This window comes from Papio anubis, chromosome 1 (assembly GCF_008728515.1).
Source record: "Papio anubis isolate 15944 chromosome 1, Panubis1.0, whole genome shotgun sequence".
In the NCBI taxonomy this organism is placed as follows: domain Eukaryota; kingdom Metazoa; phylum Chordata; class Mammalia; order Primates; family Cercopithecidae; genus Papio; species Papio anubis.
In genome coordinates this window covers 99471851-99492892 of record NC_044976.1, presented here as the reverse complement: position 1 = coordinate 99492892, position 21042 = coordinate 99471851, and the positions used below count along the sequence as shown (strand labels likewise).

The 21042-nt window shown below is 36.9% G+C and overlaps 1 pseudogene across 1 annotated transcript; it reads left to right on the top strand.

The window, feature by feature from the left end:
- The first annotated feature begins 232 nt into the window (after positions 1 to 232).
- Positions 233 to 1122, top strand: LOC101011588 (annotated as a pseudogene). Its single transcript, XR_651211.3, has one exon. The product of XR_651211.3 is annotated as a 60S ribosomal protein L7a pseudogene (transcript).
- Positions 1123 to 21042: the final 19920 nt, after the last annotated feature.

Genomic DNA, 21042 nt, shown 5'->3' with positions numbered 1-21042 from the left:
GCAGTAACATTTTCAACAAATGGTGCTGGGAAAATGGGACTTGCAAAATAATGAAGCTGGACCCCTGTCTCACACCACATCTAAAAATTAACTGAAAATGGATCAGTAACCCAATCATAAGAGCTAAAACTATGAAATTCTTAAAAGAAAACATAGAAGTACATCTTCATAAACTGGATTTGGCAATGGTTTGTAGCTATGACACCGAAAGACAAAAGCAACAAAATAAAAAATAAATAGCTCCTCCCGCCGCCCAAGATGCCGAAAGGAAAGAAGGTCAAGGGAAAGAAGGTGGCTCCGGCCCCTGCTGTCGTGAAAAAGCAGGAGGCCAAGAAAGTGGTGAATCCCCTGTTTGAGAAAAGACCTAAGAATTTTGGCATTGGACAGGACATCCAGCCCAAAAGAGACCTCACCCGCTTTGTGAAATGGCCTCGCTATATCAGGTTGCAGCGGCAGAGAGCCATCCTCTATAAGCGGCTGAAAGTGCCTCCTGCTATTAACCAGTTCACCCAGGCCCTGGACCGCCAAACAGCTACTCAGCTGCTTAAGCTGGCCCACAAGTACAGACCAGAAACAAAGCAAGAGAAGAAGCAGAGGCTGTTGGCCCGGGCCGACAAGAAGGCTGCTGGCAAAGGGGATGTCCCCACTAAGAGACCACCTGTCCTTCGAGCTGGAGTTAACACCGTCACCACCTTGGTGGAGAACAAGAAGGCTCAGCTGGTGGTGATTGCACATGACGTGGATCCCATCGAGCTGGTTGTCTTCTTGCCTGCCCTGTGTCGTAAAATGGGGGTCCCTTACTGCATTATCAAGGGGAAGGCCAGACTGGGCCGTCTAGTCCACAGGAAGACCTGCACCACTGTCGCCTTCACACAGGTGAACTCGGAAGACAAAGGCGCTTTGGCTAAGCTGGTGGAAGCTATCAGGACCAATTACAACGACAGATACGATGAGATCCGCTGTCACTGGGGCGGCAATGTCCTGGGTCCCAAGTCTGTGGCTCGTATCGCCAAGCTCGAAAAGGCAAAGGCTAAAGAACTTGCCACTAAGCTGGGTTAAATGTACACTGTTGAGTTTTCTGTACATAAAAATAATTAAAATACAAATTTTCCTTCAAAAAAATAAATAAATAAATAAATAAATAAATAAATTTCACTTCACCAAAATTGAAAACTTCTGTGCGTTAAAGAACATTATCAAGAAAGTAAAAAGACAACCTATAAAACTGGAGTAAATGTTTTCAATTCAAATATCTGATAGGGTTTACTATCCAGAATTTTTTAAAAACCCCTACAATGCAACAACAAGAAGGCAAACAACCCAACTTTAAAATGGGCACAGAGGCCAGGCACAGAAGCTCACGTCTGTAATCCCAGCACTTTGGAAGGCCAAGGTGGGCAGATCACTTGAGGTCAGGAGTTCGAGACCAGCCTGGCCAACATGGTGAAATCCTGTCTCTACCAAAAATACAAAAATTAGCCTGGTGTGGTGGCACATGCCTGTAATCCCAGTTACTCAGGAGGCTAAGGCAAGAGAATCACTTGAACCCACTGGGTGGAGGTTTCAGTGAGCAGAGATCATCATGCCACTGCAATCCAGCCTGGGCAACAGAGTGAGACTCCATCTCAAAAAAAAAAAAAAAAAAAAGAAAAGAAAGAAAGAAAGAAAAGAAAATGGGGAAAGAACTTGAAAAGACGTTTTCCCAAATAATTACAAATGACCAGTAAGCACATGAAAAGATGTGCAACGTCATTAGTCATTAGGGAAATACAATCAAAACCACAGTGGGATAGTACTTCACATCTACATAGGATTGCTAGAATTAAACAAATTTAAAAATCAAAACAAAGGAAAATAGCAAGTGTTGGCAAAGCTGTGGAGAAACTGCAACCCTTCTACATTGCTGGTGGGAATGTAAAATGGAGCAGCTGCTGTGGAAAACAGCTTGGCCTTTCCTTGAAGAGCTAAACATAGAATTATCACGTGATCTAGCAATTCTATTCTTAGGCATATACTCCCCGAATTAAAAATAGGGACTCAAATAGATATTTGTAGACCAATATTAATTTTAGCATTATTCATAATAGCCAAAATGTAGAAACAACCCAAGTGTTTATCAACAGATAAGTGGATAAGCAAAATGTGGCATACGTATACATACAAAAAATATTATTCAGCCATAAAAAGGAATAAAATTCTAAAACATATTACAAAATGGATGAACCATGAAAACATTATGCTAAGCAAAATAAGCCAGACAAAAAGGGCAAACATTGCATTGTTTCACTAATAAAAAATTTTTAGAATAGAGACAGAAGCAGATTAGGCGTTACCAGGGGCTGAGGGAAGAAGGGAATAGGAACTTATTGCTTAATGGTTGGTTGTAGAATTTTTGGTGGGGGTTGATAAAAAAAAGTTTTAGAAATAGATAATGCTGGTGGTTGTACAACATTATGAGTGTGGCTAATACCACTGAATGTACACTTAAAAATGGTTTTAACCATTTTAATGCCAAATTTTATGATATGTATATTTATCACAATAAAATGTTTCAAAGAGAAGTATAGAAAAGTGAAAGCAAACAAAAGACATTTTTAGATAAAAACAAAGTGAATATGTTGTCAGTATCTCTGCACTACAAAGAAATGCCAAAGACAGTTTTATAGTCTGAAGGGAAATGATAAAAATGGAATTCTGAATTGAAAGGAACGAAGGGAGAATAAATTATAAATACGTGGGTAAATATGAACATTTGGTTTTCTTTCTAATTTCTTTAAAAGTTATTTGACTAAAGCAAAAATAGTAAAAAATGTATTTGGGGTTCAAAATAAATGTCGAAGTAAAATGTATGACAAGAGTAGCACAAATGACAGGAAGGGACATAAGTGAAAATTACGTACCTTACTGCTGTAAAGTTGTTATATATAAAATAATGTAATATTAATTCTAGACTGTGACAAACTAAGAATGCATATTCTATATAATCTCTAGAGAAACCACAAAATGTAACAATACAAGGAGGTCGTTCAAAAAACAGAGGAAACAGAATGAAATTCTAAAAAATACACGTGGCAGAGAAGAAAGAAGAAAAAGATATCCACAAAACAAAGCAAGTAGAAAACAAAAGCAAGGTGATAGTTTAGAATCCCATCATATCAATAATTAAACCAATGCAAATAAACTATAGTTAAAAGGCAGATATTGCAGACTGAATTAAACAACAAAAAAAGCAAGGTGCAACTGTACACACTTTAAAAGGGATGCACTTGAAATATGAATACCCAGGCAGTTTGAAAGTAAAGCATGAAAAAATATGCAATAAAGACACTGATTGATATGGTAACACCAGTTTGCTATTGGTACCAAAGAAATGAATCTTCAAGACAAAGAATATCATCAGAGATAAAATCATTTCATAACGATAAAAGGATCGATTCATCAAGAAGGTTTAATGACACTAAATATGTATGCTCCTAATAATACTGTTTCAAAATATGTTAAGCAAATATTGGCAGAACTAAAAGGAGAAATAAATGGATTTATTTTTGTGTATTGCTAGATTCTATTTACTAAGAATTTTTGTGCCTATGAACACATGGATTGGAAAACTACATATTGTTAACAACATCAGTCTTCCCTAAATTGATGTATAGACCTGAGGCAATATCATTAAATTCCAAGTAAGCTATTTTGTGTGTGTGTGTGTGAGACAAGGTCTCGCTCTGTCACCCAGGCTGGAATGCAATCTTGGCTCACTGCAACCTTCACCTCCGGGGTTCCAGTGATTCTCCTGCCTCAGCCTCCCGAGTAGCTGGGATTACAGGAGTGTGCCACCACGCCCAGCTGATTTATGCATTTTTGGTAGACATGGGGTTTCACTATGTTTGGTCAGCCTGGTGTTAAACTCCTGACCTTAGTTGATCTCCCCGCCTCGGCCTCCCAAAGTGCTGGGATTACAGGCATGAGCCACCATACCTGGACTTTTTTTTTTTTTTTTTTAATGTGGTATAAACTGATAGCTAAACCTAAACATTATATGAAAATGCAAAGGACCTGAAATATAACCCTAAAAAATAAGAATAAAATTATAGTGGTTACATTGACTCCAAAACTTATTAACTTATTAAAAATCTATATAATCATAATAGTAAGATACTAATAAAATATAGATTAATAGGTCAATAAAACTGGATAGACAGACCAAAAATAAACATACACACTTTAGACAAGGTACTAAGACAATTCAATGGAGAAGGGGAAGTCTTTAAACAAATGTTGCTATAACAACAGGATTTTTGTAAGGAAAAAAATATGAATCTTAACTGCTATGTTATGTAATACATAAATATTAATGTAAAATGAATGACAGGACTAAACTAAAAATCTTAAACTATAAAGCTTCTAGGAAAAATAACAGGAAAAGATATTTAAGACTTTCTGATATGCAGAGATTTCTTAGAATTCTAAAAGCATTAAGCATAAAGAAAAATTGATACAGTGTAATTTGTAAATATTAAGAACTTCTCTCAATGAAACACTGATAATAAAACAATGATGTGAGCTAAAGTCTGTGGAAACATTTGTTACATGTATATCTGATGAAGGACTTGTTTCTAAGTTATATAGAGAATTATGGTACTAAGTAATAATAATTTTAAAAATCAACAATCCAGTTTTTAAAATTTGAGCAGAAAATTTGAGACAATTAAAAACAATATATGAATGGCCAATAAACACAGAAAATGCTCTCCACATCACTAGTCTTCAAGGAAATGTAAATTAAAATCACCATGATATGCCACTCCCTATCTACTAGAATGGTTAAAGTTTATAAAACCAATAGTACCAAGCATTGACAAGAATGTGGCCCAAGAGGGACTGTAATACTTTGGTGGTGGCAATGTGCAATGGCATGACTACTTGGAGAAGTTTATAGTTTCTTGTAAAGCTAAATATACACAATCCCATGACTCAGCAATTTCACACCTAGTTTTTTTATCCAAAGGAAATGAAAACACACTTGTTGGCATTGGTTCTGACTTCTTTAAATGACATTTTCATAAGCAAACTTTCTAAAGCGTTAATCCATAATTGCTGTCACCATTTCCTTACCTCTCATTTGTTCCTTAAATCACTGTTATCACACATCATTCTTTTGACTCCTCTGAAATTGCCTTGGCAACACTCACTGGCAGCCTCAGTAAGTGCCAAATGCAATGCTCACTCTGAAATCATTGTTTTATTCATTTTCACTGCAGTCATTGTTTCACTCAATTTCACTGCAGCAAATGTCATCATTGACGACGTTCCCTGCTTGAAATTTTCCTTCCCTGGTTTACTGAGAATACTCTTACCGCTTTGGTTTCCTGACTACTTCCTTTTATTGTTCTCTGTTGGATTCATTTACTCTACTATCTTTTCTCATTAAATATTGGTGTTCTTAGGATTTTAGGGTTTTTTTCCTTACTTTTTACAGTCATTTGCCACATAATGACATTTCAGTAAACAATGGACTGCATATACGACAGCGGTTCCATAAGATTATGATACCATATTTTTATGGTAGCTTTTCTATGTTTAGATACGTTTAGATACACAAATACTGACCACTGTGTTACAACTGCTTATAGTATTCAGCACAGTAGCGTGCTGTACAGTTCATAGCCTAGGAGCAGTAGATTATGCCATCTAGCCCAGGTGTGTAGTAGGCTACACCATCTATGTTTGTGTTAAGTGCACTCTATGATGTTCACCCAACTACAAAATCACCTAATGATGCATTTCTCAGAATGTATCCTTTCCTTAAGTGATACATAACTGTATGTATTATCTTGGTGATCTCATGCATGTCTCCGACTTCACCCATCATCTTTGTCTGATGACTCCCAGTCTGTATCTCCAGCTCCGGTTTCTTTCTTGACTCTGAACTGTGTATTCATCTCTGTAATGGTCACTTTATATAATCCCTAATCTCTGTCATTAAATCCTATTTAATTACTATTTTGGTGACTATTATACCTATCTTCTCTTTCCCAAATCTGGGATTCTTGGATATTTCCTTTATTTTAACTTCTCCCTTGTTTTTCTCAGAAATCTGCCACCAAGTTCTATCAATTCTACTTTTCAAATTTTCTCATCTCCATGCCTTTCTGTGAGAACTACCATTGCCTTAGTTTAAGCCTTCACCATTTTCTACTTGTATTCAAATGAGTTCTTAACTAGAATATCTGCTTTTAGCCTTCCCTCAGATTCAGTAATATCAAATCACTATTAATTCCCTAGGTATGCCATTGGATTAGACATAAACAGAGATGCCTGCTCACAATTCCCTCAAGGACAAGGTACATTTCCCATCATGGTTATTCATCAGATGAGGTGACCCTGTCTCCCTGACTTAAGATACTAATAAAGGCAGGAATCCTGCCCTTATTAATTGGAATCTGATTAAATATGGAAGGAATCTGATTAATTATATTGTTAATTAACTATAATTAACTGTGTAATTGATTATAATTATATTATTATAATCATATTCCTTCTATAGACATTTTCAAACTGAAGGTAAAGAAAGAGAGTATTTTTCCTCTCAGGTCAGAAAATCTTCCTTCAGCAATGCCTGTTCTTCCAGCTTATGGATCATCTTATCTGAAGAGTAGAAATTTGGCCCATAGAGAGGAGAAGAGATGAGAAAAGGAAAAATTAAGAGTCCTGAGTTTGTGCTTCCAACGATCTAGCCTACCTTTCCCAAGGCTTAGCTAGGTAGGTTCATATAATTCCTCTTTTACCAGATTGAATTGGTTTTTTATCTGCAACAAAAAAAGGCCTAACTATAACAGCCAAACTTTTAACCATCCATTTCTTTTTATTTTTGACATATAATAATTGTACATAATTATGGGATTCATAGTGATGTTTCAATACATATAATGTATCATGATCAGATCAGGATAATTAGCATATCCATCATCTCAAACATTTGTCATTTCTTTGTGCTGAGGACATTCAATAACCTCCTTCTAGTTACCTGAAACTATATATTATTGTTAACCATAGTCATCCTTTGGTGTTACTAAACACTAGAACTTATTTCTCCTAACTAGCTGTAATTTTGTATCCTTTAAGTAATCTGTCCCTATCCCCCCCGCCCCCTTCCCAGTCTCTAGGATCCTCTGTTCTACTTTTTACTTCAATGAGATCAACTTTTTTTTAGTTTCCACATGTGAGTGAGAACATGTGGTGTTCAACTTTCTGTTCGTGGCTTATTTCATTTAATATGTCTTCCAGTTCCATCCATGTTGTTGCAAATGGCAGAATTTCATTCTTCTTATGACTGAATAGTATTCCATTGTGTATATTTGCTACATTTTCTTTATCCATTCCTCTACTTTTGGATACCTAGGTTGATTCCATATCTTGGCTATTGTGAATAGTGCTGCAATAAACATGGATGTGCAGATGTCTCTTTGATACAATGATTTCCTTTCCTTTGGATAAATGCCCAGTAGTAGAATGGCTGGATCATATGGTAGTTCTTTATATCTATGTATTTTTTGAGGAAACTCCATACTATTCTACATAGTGGCTCTACTAATTTACATTCCCACCAACAGTATGTCAGTGTTCCTTTTTCTCTGCATCCTCACCAGCATTTATTTTTTTGTCTTTTTGAAATTGTCGGCCGGGCGCGGTGGCTCACGCCTGTAATCCCAGCACTTTGGGAGGCCGAGGCTGGCGGATCACAAGGTCAGGAGATCAAGACCATGGTGAAACCCCGTCTCTACTAAAAATACAAAAAATGAGCCTGGCGCGTTGGCGGGCGCCTGTAGTCCCAGCTACTCGGGAGGCTGAGGCAGGAGAATGGCGTGAACCCAGGAGGCGGAGCTTTCAGTGAGCCAGGATCGCGCCACTGCACTCCAGCCTGGGCGACAGAGCGAGACTCTGTCTCAAAAAAAAAAAAAAAAAAGAAAATTGTCATCTTAACTGGGGTGAGATAATACCTCATTGTGGTTTTGATTTGCATTTCCTTGATGATTAGTGATGTTGAGCATAGTCTCATATATTTGTTAGTCATTTTTATGTCTTCTTTTGAGGAACATCTGTTTAGATCATTTGCACATTTTTTAATCTGATTTTTTTTTTTTTTTTTTTTACTGTTGAGATGGTTCAGTTCCTCATATATTCTAGATATTAATATCCTGTTGCATTAAAAGCAAACAAATATTTTCTCCAATCTTTCGGGTTTTCTTTTCACTCTGTTGATTATTTCTTTTACCATGCAGAAGCTTTTTAGTCTGACATAATCCCATTTGTTTACTTTTGCATGTGTTACCTATGCTTTTGAGGAAATGATTCATAAAATCATTTCCCAGACCAATATTCCTGAAGTATTTCCCCTATGTTTTCTTCCAGTAGTTTTATAGTTTTGGGTCTTACATTTAGGTATTTGATCCATTTTGATTTGACTTTTGTATAGAAGGAGAGGTGGCGGTCTATTTTATTTCTTTGGCATATGGATATCCAGTTTTGCTAGCATCATTTATTGAAGAGCTTGTCCTTTTTCCAATGAGTGTTCTTGATACCCATCCATTTTTTTTAAGTTAGAACTCCTGATTAGAGGGTTCTTTCTAGCTCCTTTCATTGGAATAACAATCAGCCATCTTTTGGGACTCAACCCAGATGTCACCACCTCTGGAACACTTTGTTTGAAATCCCTGGTGGTTCCTTAACATCAGATACAATTTGCTGAATGTATCAAGAGGTAATGAATGAATTGGTGTCATACCAGCTCCTTATATAATTAAGAATGCTTCAGGAGCTAACATTGCATTCATTAAATTAGTTACTATCCACTTAGTACTCATGCAAATATCCTCCATAATCTCTTCTATCTTTAGGTCCATAGATATCTACTCAGCCATATATCTTCTTAGCAAGTTTCCCCTCTGCTTCCCTATTAATGAAGTTTTGCTTCCCTATTAAATAGTCTCTTACAATGTTTAAAAATATCCTTCCTTTATTATATTCTAATTTTGAATTCTCTCTTTCCAACTCTCAGTAATGACTACAAGACTTTATTTACCACCATATATTAAAAAGTTTACATCATTTCTGATAATCTTCATATTAATATATGAATCTGTAGCATATATCTTGAATCTAAATACATAGCCACTTTTCAATTCTTGCATTACTACTCTGTAGCACCTGAAACAGTAGAACACTCCATCCTTGACACTCCCTCTTCCTTTAGCTTCTGTGAATGTTTTTCTCCCCCGCTGCTTTAGGCCTTCTTGTTTGTTAACTAACCTGATCAGCTCAGATTCAAGTAGAAGTTTAAATTTAACTTTCTTCTATCATGAACTTGAATGAAGAAAGAAACCATGAAAAGAACCAAAGCCTTAAATTTCAAGTGCTTGAAATTTTATAGTTATTAAGGAGTTCCTCTTGGTTTCAGATCAGCTGGGGTGAGTTTGATGGGGTTGGCTGTTCTCAGCCTGTTCTGTCATATCCTAAATAAGGATAACTACATGATGTTCCATCTTTTATTTCCCATTTTGGCTCTATACATAGCCAGCTCCATGATTCGATTAGGTAATATGTCCTCAGGTTCCCACTCTGGGTTGTTACTCAGATCCCCTACTCCTAACCTACCACTCCCATTAAGGCCAACATTAATTCCTTTTTTATTTTTTCAAGAAGCCTTAACTAATGGCTTTCTTCATCCCTTATAACACCTATCTCCTCTTCACAATGCTAAATGAATAATGTTCCTATGGCGTATCCCAATTCAAATAACTTTGTATGCTTCTTTTTACCTGCAGAATGACATCCATAATCCTTAGGGTGGCATTCAAGGCCCTTCATCATCTAGTCCTGACTGAGGATGCCCTCGCCATTTTAAATACCTGATTTTAACTCAGCTGATCAGGGCAAAAGCTACAAATAATAATAGCTTATGTTTCTTGAGTGATTACTCTGTGCCAAGCACAAATCATCCTTAATGTGGTGGCCACCAGATTTGACCTAAACTGACTCTTGCTCTATCACTCTGTCATCCCATCCCAACAACCAACTTTATTATTTTACTTCCCTTCTGCTCCAGTCCCTCTGGTTGTGACAGCCTGATTTTTTTTTGCTTCTCCAGTTGCCTGTGCCACATTCTTTTCTGGAGTTCTGTCTTCTCATCATCGTGGCGTTTCTCCAATCTTCCTGTTTGTTAACTAACCCTTTGGCTTGTCCCCTGGATGCCCTCCTTGGAATTACTACTGCAGGAAGTCCTGCTGGCACTGGACCCATTTGGGCTCTACTCTGTTCTTTGACTTTGACACCCGAGGCCCTGGGCATTCTGAACATAGCCTTCCTGATTTATTATAAAATGATACTCTAGGTTTCCCATAATCTCTAGTTTAAAAGGAATCCTAAAGTCCTTAACAGCACAACCCCTATCTCAGTAAAAAGTTCTATATTCTTCCTATTATTTTGCCATTTTTAACAATAGTAGTTCACATATTTGAAGGCAGATTTCATATCCCTAAGTCTTCTCTTTCTAATCTAACATCCGAGTTCCTTAATCGCTGTCTCCAGCCTGATTGATTTCCTCTAGATTAGCTTCATTTAATTACTACCCCTTTTACAATGGTTGATGAACAGGATTTTAAAACAATGTTCCAATTATGTTGTGACCGATTTGGACTAGAATAGGATTTTATATTATTTGCAATTAACTTTTTCCTATTCTTTTTCATGATGCTGGCTGGGATCTTTAAAAATCCTTGTTCAGCTACTTCCAGCTTCTACCTCATCTCAGATCCAGACCATGACACTGGGATCACGGAAAGCCATACTTCTAACCATGAAGCCAGAAGCTTTCTCTGCAGCAATGCACAGATACACAACACGTCGCCGCGGGTACACCCAGATGCTTTAAGGGTATTTGAGGGTTATCTACATTTTATCCTGCTGATTGTAACTCCCATACCTTTTATCCTATTCACCTAAACCATCTGAATGTCAATGAGTGAGACATTTATTAGAGGGAAAACCTTTAATATATGTGAATTTACTTTTCAACATTAGTAACAGATTCCTTATCACAGACAACTGATGAACATATATCTGTGCGCCTGTCTACTCCAGCTGACAACCGATGAACATACATCTGTGCGCCTGTCTACTCCAACTGAGATTCCCCCACATATGAAACTTAAGCAACTGACCCCTTCCCCCAGTGCACATTGTGCAGGCATTTACTCAGTCATTGTAACTGTTCCATATCTGCCCCAAAGATTCTGATTTCATCATGTCTACCACATTCCCCCTATTTAGAGACTTTATGAGAAATTAAAATTATTTAGTTTGCAATAACTTTCTTTCACCTTTCAAATCCTGGTTAGTACAAATCCATTTTTATTTTAAAAGTGTTAGGGTCTTAACAAAGGTCCATGCTAAGCTCCCTATTCTATGCTGTTTGGCAGTCTGTCTCCACTCACTAGGACTGCTCAAGAATTAGCAATTTTTTTTTCTTAATACGTGGGATGTGATTCTCTTCTCTGGTGGGATCACTCACCATCCCCAGAACACAGCACATCTTTTCTGTCCCCTTTGCCTTTGCTTACAGGTCCTCTGTCTGAAATATCCTGTTTGGTACTGTTGTGTGTGTATGCCTTGACTTCTCAGCTATAACCGGGGTTCTTGAAGGTGGGAGCCCGTTATTACACTTCATAGTATCTACCGCAGAACAAAGCACCTAATGGAAGTTCAGTAAATACATTTCTTTTTTTGAGACAGAGTATCCCTCTATTGCCCAGGCTGGAGTGCAGTGGCATGATCTCAGCTCACTGCAACCTCTGCCTCCAGGTTCAAGCAATTCTCCTGCCTTAGTCTCCCCAGTAGTTGGGATTATGGGCATGCACCACCATGCCTGGCTAATTTTCTTATTTTTAGTAGAGATAGGGTTTACCATGTTGGCTAGGCTGGTCTTGAACTCCTGGCCTCAAGTGATCCACCTGCCCCAGCCTCCCAAAGTGCTGGGATTACAGACATGAGCCACTGCCACCGGCCAAGGCATACTTTCTTAATGAATGGATGAGAACACAGTAAATTTATTTTAATTCTTTCTGTCATGAATACTACCAAACAAATATCTTAGCATATATGCCCTATATACTGGTGCCTTCAGTTCTATGGTAGAGAGTCCCTAGAATGAAATTAATTGTATTTTAAGTAATAGATGTTGCTGGATTCCTTTCCCAAAAGGCTATAATACATATTTCTCCCAGTCAAATATGAGAATACTGCTTATCTCACATCTCCTCTAGCAGTCGGCATTTTGTGTCTCATTGTAATCTTTGATGGTCTATATATTTAAAGTAATACCACACTATTTCTTTTTTTTTTTTTTTTTTTTGAGACGGAGTCTCGCTCTGTCGCCCAGACTGGAGTGCAGTGGCCGGATCTCAGCTCACTGCAAGCTCCGCCTCCTGGGTTTACGCCGTTCTCCTGCCTCAGCCTCCCGAGTAGCTGGGACTACAGGCGCCAGCCACCTCGCCCGGCTAGTTTTTTGTATTTTTTTTTTAGTAGAGACGGGGTTTCACCGTGTTAGCCAGGATGGTCTCGATCTCCTGACCTTGTGATCCGCCCGTCTCGGCCTCCCAAAGTGCTAGGATTACAGGCTTGAGCCACCGCGCCCGGCCTACCACACTATTTCATAATTCATTATCCCTACTTTCATATATTTTAAAATCTTTTTAATTTTCACTTCTGTGAATTTGCTCATGTGAATTTTCACACATCTTGTTCATTTTTCTATTCAGTTGCTTATCTTTTCTGATCAGTTTAGAAGCTTTTTCTATATTATTTATGCTTATTCTCTGATATTAGCATTGCAAATACTCTTGCCTAATATAGTTTGTCCTTTGACTTTGTTTATTGCATACTTTCTAATTTTACATATGAAATAAATTTTACATTAAAATTTAAATTACATTTACATAAAAAATAAAATATTTTGACTTTCGATAAGATTTTATAATTTTCCTTTTAAATCTTATTGGCGAATTTATCCCTAATTATTTTGTAGTGTTTCTCATTATTGGGAAAAAGATACTTTTCTCATTTCCATTTCCTGGCACTTATTACTATCATAAAGAAAAGCTATTGATGTTTCAAGGTTTTACTTGTATCGAACTATTATACTATTATTGCTTTTTGTTGTTGTTATCAGATTTGTTGGTTTTACAGGTTTTCAGTCATACCAAGAAAGCAAAAGGAGATAACTTGATTCATCTTTTTTTCAAAAGTTTTTTCAAGTTCTGTGTCCTTGTTGTTTTGCATTCTCTAGAACTTCTAAGACAATATTTACTAATAATGATGACAATGCATATGCTTGCCTAGTCACTTAATGTGACTTAAGGATGTTATAAAGTATCTTTTCCACAACTATTTCATCATAATTTTTTTCTCCTTCAAAACGTTTGTGTAATAGATTATATTGATAGATTTCCTGACTTTGAGCCACCCATCAATTCTCAAATTCTTGGGATACATCATATTTTGTTATGAAGTATTCTTTTCATTTTTTGCTGAATTCTACATGCCATTTTACTTAGACATTTTACATTTTAATAAATGAGATTAGTTTATAATTTTCTTTTCTGTGGTAATTATTAAGTTTTGTTATGAAACCACCTTTATTAGCTTTATAAAATGAATTAGAGGAGCCTTCTGTATATATTTTTTTTATAACCTGGAACAATTTAAATTGTGGTTCATGAACTTAGTTTTACATTAGAAAGAGAGGAGAGATTTAACAACATACACATATTTCTGAGTTTCTACTATAGTTTAGCCTCGGTTAGAGCTTGGGAGCTGAGTCACTTAAAAATTTCACAGGTGATTCTCACTTGCAGCCAACTTGAGAACAACTGATTTAAATAACATCAGAATTAACTGTTTTTTACATGTCCTTTGAACTCAGCCAAGAACCCATCTGATGCTTGTGACTTTCAGTTTTAGATCTTGAATCACATTTTCAATCTGGTCTTCTTGAATCAAATTTATAATTTATATTTTGATACAAAATCATGTATCTCCTTCAGGTTTTAAGATTATTTGCCTATAATATTCTTTTTAAATGACTTTAACCTTTACTATTATTATGCTGAAATCTTCATTCTTAATCTTTTATACTTTTGCAATATCTCTTTTCTCCTTAATCAGGCTCACAAGGGGCTTCTCTATTTTAACTGTTCTTTATAAATAAATAGCTTTCTACATTTTTGTTTGCTATTGCATAAATTTAAGCTTTTAAAAATTAATTTCATCTTCTTAATTTTTTTCCATTAAATTTTTAACGTGTATATTAAATTCTTTATTTTCTCTCTGGTTTCTTTAATAATAAAGACATTTAAGACATTTTCCCCTGACAACAGTGTTTGCTGTGCCCTATGGGTTTTGGTAGAATGTCTCTCTAGGTAGGTATTCTTTTCATTTTTGATTTCTCTTTGATCCAAGAATTAGCTAAGAGCAGCATCCTTAATTTGTGAGTAATTCCAAATTTTTGTTCATATTTTAATATTTATTTCTAATTCTTTGGATTATGTTCAGAGATTGTGCCCTATAAATCTGAAATTAAGATTTTTCCTTGTGGAAAAATATACAGTCAATTTAGTAAATATTCTACTAAATACGTCCTCTCTATTTGAGGTATTCTAAGTTTATTTCTTTTTCAACAAAATTATTCAATTTCTCTATTATGTTACAGATAACCAATTCTGAGAGTGTTATATTAATGTTTTCCACTCTAATTGTATTTTTATAGGGCTCATTTTGCATTTCTAGTTTAGCAGAGGTTGTAATAGTAGCACAGGCCTGGAAACACGACAGAATGGAGCGAATTGAAGGGTTATCGTTGTGTCATGGTTGAAGATGATAAGAAAATGGAAGGACAGAGGGTTTGGTAGGTTATTGGGAAGAGCTGGGACTTTTTAAGTAACATGTATCCAACAAAGGTTTTGGTAGAAACACTTATAAATGTGAAGCCAGGCAAAAGGTGTGGGACACACTCCAGTTAGCATGGAAGGAATGGGGAGAATAACCAAGGAGAGAGCTGTCTGAAGTCACTCAAGTGTGAAGGATGAGGACCAGCAGAGACAGAGTGGGAAGGAAAGATGCTCAGGAAGGCAGGAAGAGTAGGTAGTTCTGGGGGATAAACTAGATATTAGGGTGAGGAATAAAATGATTAGAGGAGGTATTTTTTTGCATTGTGAATCCTTAGAATTCTCTGAATTATATGTATTACATTAGTTTCCTATAGTTGCTTTAGCAAATTATCACAAACTGAGTGATTTAAAATATATCTATTTATTATCTTTCAGTTCTGGAGGTAAGAAGTATAAAATGACTTTTATGAGGCTTAAGTCAAGGGCTGCGTTGCTTCTGGGGATTCCAAAGGAGATTTCATTTCCCTGCTATTTTCAGCTTCTAGAGGCCACTTGCATTCCTTAACTTGCCTCCTGCCTCCACCTTTAAAACGTGTCACTTTGCTTCTGCTGTCAAATCTCCTTTTCTGACTGTCCCTCCCAACTTCCTCTAATAAAGGACCTTTTTGATTACATTGAACCCACTTCAGTAATGCAATATAATCTCCTCATCTCAAGATTCTTAACTTGATCACATTTGCAAAGTCAGTTTTACCACATAAATTAACATAGCCCCAGGTTCCGGGGATAATTCTTTGAGGGGCCATTATTCAGCCTATCATGCCTAAAATTTGAATGATCCTTTTCTTTTCTAAAGTGATCAATTTCAGCTAAGTTTTCTTTACTATCCTATGGCCTTCTCTCTTTGTTTGGTGTTAATACCACTGATTTGGTGTCAGGCTGTGTTTATTTGGGCAGCTTTATTTTTTTCTCTTTCTCTCACAAGTACGGAATGCCACAAAACACTTGTTTTGCCTTTTAAGACAATCTTTTTTTTTTTTTTTTGCCATTTTCGTTCTGACTCCCCTTTTTACCTCTTTCTTTCAAATTTTCCAAATTGAAAAAGTACAAATATACACAAAGATCAAATATGGGTTGTACTTTAGGTCCCAAGCAATTTCCTCAAGAATTCGCTCATGATGGCAGATGGCAGTTTAAACAAAGTAACTCATACGTTTCTTTTAATTCAACAGATACAAGATAAGTGTCCAGTGCACAGTCCTGGATGTTTAGCATAAGTACTCTGGGATTCGTATGCTCTTCAGGCAAACATGCAGCAAAAACTTATCTGAGCAATATTATCAGCCCTTTTTCCTTCCCATAACAAACTGAGGACTTAAGATAAATTTCTTTTTTAGGACTACTTACCATCTGTCCTTCAAAGATGTCTAAGCCTGTGGAAGTCTATTTCATGTATATGAATTAAAGATAGCACAGCATAGAGAATAATAGTGCAGGCTTTGAAATCAGACAAACTGTGGTCAGCCATAGCTCTATCATGTCCCAATTTTGGAAAAATTACTTAAGAGCTCGAGTTTAGTTTTCCTATCAGTCAGATTAAAAAAAAAAAATTCATGCAAAGCACTTAATCCAGGATAACTATGTAGTAGATTCTTAATAAATTCCAGCTAACAGTTCTTTGTATCAAAACTATTAAAACTGTTCCAGATGCATCAAACAGAGATTTTTATTCCTCAGCTTTGGTCAGTCCGAAGAACAATTACAACAGAGACAACCCCAGAGCAATGGGATCACTGAATGAAAGAAAACTTTCAAGGCCCTTATTCTCCCCACCTCTTTCATTACGTTGGTCTCAACCTCATCTGTTGATTAAAAAGAAATAAGTTGGCTTATGTTTTCATTATGCTAACATGCTGAGGATATCTTTCTTCAAGAGGAAATAGGAAAAAGAAAGATCTAATTCTCTAGAATTCCGTTGCTGCTGTTAGTCACATTTCTCCTTTCTTTTTCTGGGAAAGCTCTAAAAATACCTGTAGAAGCCTTCTAAAGTTTCTTGACTTGGTTTGGAGAATTTGAAAAACTAGGACTCCAGTTGTCCAGCTAAGCCATAGAAGAGCCCACGTTCCCTTGGCATGGCAGAAAGAAGGGTCAAAAAGCAGACCTGGATTAGGAAGAGTAAATCTGGGAGAGACAGATAGGAGGACAATTTTCTCACGTCAAAGACATAGACAAAATTTCAGAGCTACTTGATTGAAAATTTCTGAACAAATCAATGAATGAATAAATCTCGTTGTTCACATATGATGATTTAGAATAATGATATGACACTTTTTCTCCTTTCCCTGGATTTCCGTAAGTCTTCCTTAATCTGCTTCTGTCTAAGCAGATTCCCGTAGTATAATAATATACTATACAAGACTGGAAAAGAGGGAATAAAAGATGCTTGAGGGATAAAAATCAAAATTTGCACAAGGTACCATTTCAAGGCTGGATAGCTGGTGAAATGATTGTGCCTGGCAGTTTCAACCTCTGTATTTCCCTTCAGTGTAACATTTTTACCAAACAGTTATGGCTGGGTTTGCCCAACTGCAAGCCTTATGAGAGTGTGGAGTGATGGTGTGCAGGCTGCTCGTGTTATCTTCCCTCCACTCAAGGCTTTATTTAGAAATTCAGAGGCAGCTTGGTGGTGAAAGATTATTCAAGTACTTTCCTCTCCTTTCTATACTCTTTGGAGCAAACATTCAAATACTGCATCAGAGCAGCTGCCTCACCCCATGTCTGGATCTCAAAGCCCTGAATATTTATGGGTCTTTGAGGATTCCAATTCCCAAGTTCAGGTGTGATGCTATTTTTACCTGGTTTCCGTCTGAAGACTTACTTGCTGTGATTAAAGCAAAAAAAAAAAAAAAAAAGAAACCTTTTCTGACTATGACTGTAATATATTCTAATGTGGTAAATGGAGAATGATACAAATACAAAATTGATATACCCATAATGCCACTATCAATTTTAACACTTTGATTTCTTCTTCTCTATATATGTACATGAAGTGTCTCGACTTCAGATTTTTATGATGCCTTCAAATTATATATATAATTTTATTCTACTTTTTTTTTTTTTTTTTCCTGAGTCTGAGTTTCACTCTTGTTGCCCAGGCTGGAGTTCAATGGCGCAATCTCGGCTCACTGGCAACCTCTGCCTTCCAGGTTCAAGCAATTCTCCTGCCTCAGCCTCCCGAGTAGCTGGGATTACAGGCATGCACCACCACGCCAGGCTAATTTGTTGCATTTTTAGTAGAGACAGGGTCTATCCACGCTGGTCAGGCTGGTCTCAAACTCCCGACCTCAGGTGATCCACCTGCCTCAGTCTCCCAAAGTGTTTGGATTATAGGCATGAGCCACCACACCAGGCCTTTTCTGCTTTTATTAATTTATTAACACAGGCATTTCCTGATGTCCATAAATAATTTTGGAGAATGTCATTTAATAGTTATATAATATCCTGTTGTATACATGTATAACATAAGAAAAGTGGTTCTCCTGTTTCTCAGTGATGAAGCAACCCTGGCATTAAATAACAAAAAGGTAATTAATTACCAGTGGAGGGAGGAACCTAGGAGGAGAGTCTGTGGGAACAGTCAGGGAATAGAGGTATGGATAGAAAATTGTCCTGATCTTGTTAGTCCCGTTCAATGGCTTTCACTGCTGAACAAAGCGCAACTCTGAAGTCTGCCATTCAAGGCCTTCTTCAGTTCATTACAACTCAGTTTTCCAACCTTGGTTCTCACTGTACTCTTCTACACACCCTCATGTTTCTGCCAAATGGACCAATATGCGCTTCTCTACATAGACATCCGAGACTTTTACTACCTTCATACCTATGCTCAATCTTTTCCCTTTACTTTGAATGTCTCTGCCATTCCTCATATTAACTTGTCTAAATCTTATCCCTTGATTCATGACACAGAACAAATAACACCTCCTCCATGGACCCATGCTTGATCACTTCAGTACCTCCTGGCCAGAACTAGTGTTTTCCCCCCTCTCAGTTTTTATCTCTACCTATTAATCAGTCTTTACTCAAATTGTGGCAATCTTATCACTCCACTTAGATTATGAATCAATGTTTTTGGACATTTTCATGTAACAGTACCCTTTTGAGTATTATAATTTGTATTAGCACACACCAAGGAATAAATAGTATCCACAAACATACTACTTACTTGTCACATTGTGTCTTTGTTTGAATAGAACTGCCCTGACTCATCTCTCTGACATTCATCAAAGAAATGTTTTTGCAGTACCTGGCCAAAAAACATGGTTGCCAATAATTCCTATTCAATCTGTAGATGCATGCTCCCACACACACCAAGATGTGGAGCTACCTTCAGCCCCCAACACTCAGAATTCGCTGGCCCTGTGAACTGGCTTTGACAAGTAGAATGCAGTGAAAATAATAATCTGGAACTCCTAAGCCTAGGCCATGTTGTGAGAAACCCACACCACAAAGAGAAGAAGCTAGGCTTTCTGTTTGACAGCCAAGTAGAATACAGTGAAAATAGTCTGCAACTCCTAAGCCCAGGCCATTTGTGAGAAAGCCATACCACAAAGAGAAGAATCTAGGCTTTCTGTTTGATAGTCACAGCTGAGCTCTCAGCAGACAGCCAGCACTACCTATCGACCATATGGAGGAATTATCTTGAACATTCCAGTCCAGTCAAGCCCCTAGGCAACTGACCCTCAGGCAATGGTACCCAAGCAGAAGAACTCAAACCCATGCAACTGACCTTAGCCCAAGAATCGTTAGACATGGTAAACCATCTGTTGTTTAAGTCACTGAATTTTGGGGTGCTTTGTTGCACTGTAGGTGACCCTAACACTAACATACAAGTCAAACCATGTGAATTACTGATATTGGACAGTTTCTGACTGGCAATTTCATGTAGTTCCTCCCAATGCAAACAATGCCTTGATATTACTTTATCCTTCTAAGCTCTTATTCCAAGCAAGTTCTAACCTTCTTGTCTTAGAACCCACTCAGCAAAGAGTGGTTGAAAGTCATCACTGTAACAGTAAGTAATAATAACAAATAAAAATAAAGAAATGTTATGTGTTGATCAAAATTTAGCAGTCCAATAAAGGAGAACCACTCTCAAGTTCAGCTTTTCCAAACTTCACTTCTTTACATACACCCTCATGACTCGGGGCACATCTTTTTTTTTTTTTTTGAGATGGAGTCTAGCTCTGTCGCCCAGGCTGGAGTGCAGTGGTGTGATCTCAGCTCACTGCAAGCTCCACTTCGACTGGGGGCACATCTTCATACACACTGCATGAGTATCTACATTGTTGTTTTTACTCAAACAAATTCATTCTAATGAAACACTTTATCTCTCTCCTAAATGGAAAGCCAGTGTACCTACCAAAAATATAAGGTAAAAGAAAATATCTAACTATTGACATTAAATTTTTTTTTCTATGTCCACATTTTGAATGCCGGTTTGGAGATCTTGACTTGTGTTTTTAATTTCCTGAGTCCAGATCAGTCGAGATTCTATCCACTTTTAATTCTCCACTGTATCTACAAAGGTGCCTTAAATAGAGAAGAATTACATAATTACATATTATTAAACGCTAGAAGAGATGTCAACAGTCATCAGCAAGAACTTGAATCCAGGACTCTGACTTTTAGCATGGTGTATTTTCAACTACTCTATGCCATGTCATTTTCTAGCTATGTGAGCTTGTGCCGGCTACTTGGTTTCTCTGTACTTTAATTCCTTATCTGTGAAATGGAAACAATAACGGTATGCACAAAATAATGTTAGGAGAATTAAACTGGAAAATGCTTAGAACGGTCCTCAAACGTTGGTTATTATTGGAAGATATTGATTCGTTATATTTACAGAATGACTCTTTATGAGAAGCCTGATGTCAGTCTGATGATTTTTCTTTCCCCATATAGATAATTTTGGGTTTGTCTTTGGTAATAGTGAAGATTTTCCTCTCTATTAAGATATTCAAAATTTTGCTACACTATATCTAGATTTGGGATTTTATAAATGTTTATCCTTATTGATTCTGGTATTTCCTTCCATCTTCTGCAG